Raw genomic sequence first — 7,734 nt, 5'->3', positions numbered from 1 at the left:
TAGTTGACGAAATCAACACTGGTTGAGGCTAGTTGTGGAAAAGAGCACATTGAGGAGCAGGAATATAATGTTAATTTGGATTATTTTCTCTCAGTAAAATCTTAGCTGGACAGGGTTCTTTCAGACATAACCCCCCATTACTTCTCAGGAAATAGGAAATTGACATGGGACTTGAACCTGCCAACTTTCTGTAGCAGAGTCTACCGATCAAGCACCCCACACAATTGAGCCAAGGCACCTTTATGCCCTTGGAATGTGTCTCCTGGTGCTTTTGAGTTTATCGCCTTGAAAATGTCAAAGTACTCCAGCATTGAACTATGGGACAACTGAGATTTGAACATGGAACCTCTTGGCTGATAGTCTGATCATTAGACCACTACACCACCACTCTGTCAATGAGAGCAGATATCTCAGTAGGCTACTGTTGAAGCATTCTTTTGTATGTTAGCCTTCAGTCAGTAAAGTTTAAATAATCCAGGACTGAACTATACAGAAGGACTGGGATTTGAACAAGGAACCTCTGAGCTGAGCGTCCAATTGTTGGACCACCACGCATCAATCTCAGCAGATAGTACTGTTGAAGTGTTCTTTTGTATGTTAGCCTTCAGTTAGTAGCCTAAAGTTTAAATACTCCAGCATTGAACTATAGAATATCTGGGATTTGAAGATGGAACCTCCATGTTGAGAGTCTGATGTTCCGACAATGAAAGACCTTCAGAGAAAGCTTGACTTGTCTGCTTTCTGGACGAAAATGAACTGAGTTGATAAAATGTTTAGTTTTTGTGTTGGAAGCAATCTTAAACAGCCTGCATTTTCAGTTTTGTACTGTTTCTAGGATTAGTTCAGAGATAAATGCATTTGAAGTTTTATTTTCCATTTAACTTTTTTTCTGCTGGGCGTACATACCCATGTCATATATCCCATGCCTATAACCTGCCCTCTTCTGATTGGCCGGGCCCAAAAATACATTTATGTAAAAGTTATAATTTTTAGTTGGTAAGAGGCAAACATTTATATCCATTCCCTTATGTGCATAAGAATACATAATTATTCGCAATAATTATTTCCATAAACATTTCTAATTTCTCCAACCTCAGACAGTAATTTCATAGGTTTCATGCCATTCATAAATTTATTCTGAGTACACTGGTGTGCTCTCTTGTCTTTTGAGTTTTGAAGATACAGAATAGAGCTGAACATTATGACTGAACATGAGGTTATGGCAAGATGCAACAGTTGTAGCATTCATTGCATTAGGTGTTATTAGCAATAACACTGTATTACATTGTATGAAGTAGTAGGCAATTTACCCAGAGATTGTTTGGGCTTGTTTCAGTTTGCCCGCTAACACCCAGGCCTGCAGACACACACATAATGTACAGTACAGATCAGTTTATCATCTCTAGACTAATAAAAATGTCACATGTTCATTGAATTTACAGTGTCAACTTCTTTCTTGGGAGTGTTTTGCTCAATGCTGAAAGTCTGTCCATATAAAAGTTTAGAATTAAGATAAAGACGTAAACGACCCAGACAAGATAGTCTATGCTACAAAGCCTTGTTCATATTTGTGAATGTCTCTCCTTCATCCAATGCAAAGTTTGCAGACTATTCAAATTGATATCAGATTATGCCATTCATTCTTGTGTGCTATATGTCATGGCAGAAACTGTTCGTGAACTCCATGTCCCGGAAGCATCGCTTCAGAAAAATAAAGTATAAATGTAATTAAACTGGTTGAACTTGTTTCAAGCCATGCATCTCAGTGAAAAGTGATTAAACAGTGTAACAGAGCATTATTATTGTACGGCCAGCCCAAGGGCATTGTGTATGTTAAAGTTGTGTTTAGTGGCAAGCACCTGGCAGGCAACCGGAGCAGGTTCAATACAATGACTTTATTTATCACTGAAATCCTCTAGTAAACTTGACCTGATTTGCCTCAGTAGTCACTTACTATATTGTCCCTCTATACCAAATCTCTTCAATAACCCATCAAATACCCCATCTACAAGCTCAGATGACTGCAGGATGCGATGCATTGTGAACTTGTGGAGCTGCTGTTTAATTAGGTTTTGACGAATGTTCAGACGGGGTAGGGAATCTAGGGCTCAGGTGGTTGAGGGACAAGGCTTACAATATACAAATAGGTGAGGCAGGCAGGGTTTGAAACCAGACAGACAGTCCAAAACAGCTAAACTAATCTAAAAAGGGAGCAGGCAATAATCAGGTAGATCAGGTAGATCAAGGACAATTATACAACAGGTCGTTTCGAGGAAGCAATCTGATTGGTTGAAACGGCTTCTAGTGGATCAAACCAGCACCATTCACCACCTAATCAAAACAAAGAATTCAGCTGCTCTGTTCTCCCAGAGCGCTAGCAAACTTGGTGGCTAGGCTAGCTAGTTTATTGGGACATTTGTGGCCGTAGTGACTACATCTGTCATTAAAAATATATATTTTTTTCAGCGATTTTCTTAGTTTTAAGGGTAACTGTTGTATAATTGCAATATTACACTCGAGGGTGTGGTTTAACGTGATTATTGCCACTTCAGTGATGCTTGCGGAACTCGACTAATTAACACACAGGTCAGGCAGACAGGACAGGTTACAGAGGTGGCCCCCCAAACAGAAACAGAAAACAGAGCTTGTATTGAGCAACTCGGAAAACATAATACCGAAATGGAGCTTAGAAACACAGAATACTATAGGTTAGAGAGACAAGAGACACAAGGTAGCAATGCTTAGCCACAATCTGGCCCTGGAGGCAGAAAACCACAGGGCTTAAATACAGGCCTGATTGATAATGCCTGGCAGCTGTACCTTCCACTAAAGCCATTGAGAGAGAGAATTGCGACACTCTTTGATCTAGCCGCCACGCAATCACGTGGCTGTAGTTCTCAGTAGTTCCAGATAAATACATGCTGTCATTGTCAACCTGTTTGAATAGTATTCAGAAATGGCTATATTTACAGTGTTTGGTTACTGTTGTGTCTGTTACCTTTACATACAGTATGTAGTCTTGTCATTGTCACTGCTAACCCTTACTGGTTGGTCTGACCACTTACTTGACATGGCTGCCATTTGGCTGCCGTGTCAAGTGGTCAGATGGGCATGGGCCGTAAACGCTTTGGAGATTTTGAATGATTTTCAATTATGTGTATAGTCCCTGCTGCCATATACTACTTGGGTTAGCTGTGTCTCAATCATCTCTACTGTGATCGCTCTGCAGAGATTGTAACAGGCTTTTTTTGTCAAAGGCGGAAGCGATGTATCGCACATTGAGGGAATGTTGAACGGAACTGTTAACTTGTACATTCATTCCCTTAAATGTAAGACCATACCGTTGTATGTGAACTAGTGAACACACCAACTTATACTGCTCCACCTAGAGGCTAATGCCAGAAGCGAGCTAATGTTAATTAATTCATGTTAAGTAATTCTGCATGAAGACTCACACTTACAAACTTACTTGCCGCATCTGTACAAAAAAAGACAAAACACACTTAACACATAATAAATGTACACTGTACACAATACACAGACTTTGTCGAGCAGTGCACCCGCTCGCGTGCGCACGCACGCACGCGTGTGTGTGTGTGTGTGCGTGCGTGTGTTTGCTTTCCTTTGTCCTTTCTGCTGAGCTGGGTTGGCAGTTTATGTTGTTATTGTAAAGAGAGATATGGAACAGTCTACCAGTCTGACCACACACGCGCACGCACGCACATGCACGCATGCACACGCGCACGCGCGCACACACACACACACACACACACACACATGCACACACATTCATTACTGTTCTTTTACATCGTCACGTCACAGTCAGCCCCTTCAATCAACCAACGCCTTCAAAACACACAGACATTAAGTGCAGTCTTTGACTCCTTATCTGTGGGTTTGCGTTGCGCTTATCTGGCTGACATTGTTAAACTACTCTACCCAGAATGCTGCAGGAGATAGGGCTACAATGGGAGGCTAAGGGTGCCCTCTGGGTTAATGCGAGTGGGCTTTCACGAGCAAACACCCCACCAGGGTTAGTTCTGTGTGTGTGTCTGTGTGCGTGCGTGCGTGCGTGCATGCATGCGTGCGTGCGTGTGTGTGTGTGTGTGCGTGTGAAAGGTCATGGTGCTTACAGCAAGGTGAGGTGGTGATTTTTAGAAGAGGTGGGGTGGGGGGTGGGGATTGGGAATGAAGCAAACACACCACACCTCAAACATGTCACCAGCCTGGGGAGTCCAGAGGCTATCCATCATGTCCGCTCAGCAGCTCAATGTGTGTGTTGTGTGTGTGTGTGCGTGCGTGTGCGTATGCGTGCAGGACAGCTGCTTGTGCATGTGCGAGGATATCTATGCAACTTGTTTGTGAGTTAATGCACATGTGCTGGCAAACAAGCCAGAAAGTGTCTACTGTACTGCATGTGCATATTTGTGTCAGCATCAAAACGTGTGTTTGTGTGTGTGTGTGTGTGTGTGTGTGTGTGTGTGTGTGTGTGTGTGCGTGCGTGCCTTTGTGCGTGCGTGTGTGTGCATGTGCCTACAGTGTGTCTGTGTGAGCGACACGTGTGTTCTGTTTTGTCACAAATATGAGAGAAAGAAAGAGGCAGGCAGAGAGATAGACAGAGAGATGAAATAATGAGAAGGTTAGATTGAAGAGGAGAGAGTCGGGGGAGGAGGCGGGAGGTGCAATCCAGAGAAAGCTCTCTATTTAGATATAGCCTGGGCATGTCACTGAGCAGAATGAATGGATGTCAGCTGCACTGGGATGTTGTCTGTGTGTGAGTGTGAGTGTGTGTGTGTGTGTGTGTGTGTGTGTGTGTGTGTGAGTGTGAGTGTGTGTGTGTGTGTGTGTGCGTGCGCGTGTGTGTGCATACGCACGCATGCTGGGGTATTCTGGGGTCACAAGGAGAGGAGGAGAGCGGAGATCAGCGGTCTTCTCAACGTCACCTCATCCATCGTTCACATGAGCCACTGTGAGCTCATGACCAATATCCATCTTGCTATCTCTATTTGTGTGTGTGACTGTGTGTGTGTGTGTGTGTTTGTGTGTGTGTGTGTGTGTGTGTGTACGTGCTCACGTGTATGTGTGTGCATGTGTGCTCAGGTGTGTTTGTGTGCTTGCCTGCGTATGTGTATGTGTGTGTGTGCGTGCGTGTGTTCAGGTGTGTTTGTGCTTGCCTGCGTGCGTGCGTATGTGCACACACGTGCATGTGTGTGTGTGTGTGTGTGTGCGTGCGTGCGTGTGTGTGTGTGTACACACCGACATTGTAGATGCACATATAGTCGAGTCTGACTCATTGGTAGTTGTGCAACATATTCTGTGGCAACAGATGGTAGGCTTACATAAATCATAGATTCCTGGCAGTGTCCAATTCATCTCTCCATGTACCCAACCATTACAACATGAACAAACCCCAACAGTCCTTTTATGGTGCTCTTGGATTTCATCACTGATTTCTCTCTTTCCAGACAATTTATGATATTTGTGTTAAGGTTAGAATATTCTTACATTTAATTACATTGTCCTGGAACAAAAAATAAAGTGATTGCTGATGCCTACCCTATATAGGAAATAGGAGGTGTCAAAGTTGGGTGTTGTTAACTGCCACTTAAACTTTAGATTTTGTTACAGAACCATGCTGTAGGTTTACTGGACAGGACTGCAGATGTATACAGTAGTAGGTATAGTGCTTGAGTGAATTTAGGTGTCTGAACAAAATGCTTTTATCTATAGTGGTCAGGAAGTGCAAAACACTACAACATTCATGAAGAAAATAATCAGCTCAGTGTAACTGCTAGTTAAAATAAACTACAGTAGCCTATAACATAAAAAAGATTTCCATAAAAATATGTGATCAGAACACAATTGTATACAATGTCAAAAAAGGCACAATAATACGCCATATACCAATATGAATAAGCCATACTAATCTGTCATCAAATGACTGTATACCATGCTATGTTACATCTTCAAAAACAACATAGGGGAGAACGGGGTAAGATGAACCACTTTTTGCTTAAGTTGTCCTGGAAGCAAGGCAAAATGTGATGGCAGTAAAATCTAATGATCTACCCATATTTCAGGATGTCTATCAATTGAAATGATGAGTAAGCATCTATGACAAAGGGCCATGAAAATATGACCTTTTTAAAAAAAGTGGTCATGTGGCTCAATTTGCCCCAGGTAAGGGGTAAGTTGATCCAAGTCGAGGGGCAAGTCGAACCACATGATATTTTAATGTTAAAAGCTTAAACTTGATAATGTATTCACTTATCAATAATAATATAATAACAGTTTTCCCTTTTGCAAATAGTCTTATTTATAAGTTTATTTATTATTGAAACAATATTAAGACAATTAAATAAAGTTTGTTATTCAGAACCTTATATTTCTCTTACATGAGTATGTACATGCAAATTAAAGATCATTCAGTATAATTTGAGTAGCAAAGACTTAATAAAAAAATATGAATAGTGATTCCCATTGACTCAATTTACCCCCGGACATTGGCTCATCTTACCCATAGCCACCATTTTAGAAAACAATGACTAGAATAAGCTACTTCAGACAATTTAATTGCTAAATGATTCACATGGTTCTATCCATTGACAAATCATCAACGTGTATGATATTACATTTTAGGCCTAGGTACATTTTGCTTTGTATAACAGTCATTTTACATGATCTGTCGAAATTTTACTTTGACCGACAAAAACAGTTTTTTGTGTAAAAGAATGTTTTCTACTTTCCCCATGTGCATCCCAACTTCACAGCCAGGTGTAAATTATGGATGCTTACTAGATGTAAGGTCACATGGCAACACAGGTTTCTACTTCTAGTTTTCTAGATAAAGGGGGTGGTTCAACTTAAACGCTGGCTCATCTTACCCCGTTCTCCCCTACTAGCTTTATTGTAAAATCAATAAAAAACTTTGATGACAAAAAAACAACAAAAAACAACATACTAGAGTATGTTCACTATAAAAGTAAAAATCTAATTGACTAAAGTGTCATACTCTATATATTTCTGCTAGGAGATTTAGCTCACACATGCACACTAGTGATGCCGATTGTGCAGCATTCTCTTTTTTTTATTTTTTATTTTGGGGGGAGAAAATTTGCAACTGGGCAAGACATGAGTTTACAGTGGCAACGACTGATTTAAATCATTTACTCCAAATGAATAGGTAGAGTCCAAATAAACAATACTTAAATCTTTTGAGTCTGTATGTTGTGAAATAAATGTATAAAGGCTACAGATAGATAACCGTCAGCTCAAGTAGCACATTCCCACAAACAGTAGTCCTATAGTGATTTAGGGTTAAGCATATAGTTTCGTCAACATGGCCTATCATAGGGCAACTGACAGAGCTGAGTGAGAACGGGTTGGCTGATGTTATGTGTGCATGTGTGTGAGACGGGGAGATCCAGTGAATGAGAGAAAGGGAGAGTGTGAAATTACATTACGAAGTGAGTTTTGTAACTTGACAATGATCTTTTTGACAGCACCTGAATGGGTTATACAACTAACATACTATTTTTATTTGTAAAAAGCTTCTATGGCTGCGGCCTACTAAGTTGTCAGTCCATTTTGTATAGTGTAAGTATTGTGTGAAATATATGTGTAGGCTAATAGTTATAGACTCTAACGACAATTACTGTCAGAGTATAACACTAGACTCTGATGCTGTTGTGTTACATTCCCGTCACGCCTCTGATGTGAAAGCAATTTGGGCAT

Source organism: Electrona antarctica (genome assembly GCF_951216825.1).
Source record: "Electrona antarctica genome assembly, chromosome: 22".
NCBI classification, from domain to species: Eukaryota; Metazoa; Chordata; class Actinopteri; order Myctophiformes; family Myctophidae; genus Electrona; species Electrona antarctica.
The sequence above is the reverse complement of the archived record's forward strand: the minus strand, read 5'-3'. Positions refer to the sequence as shown.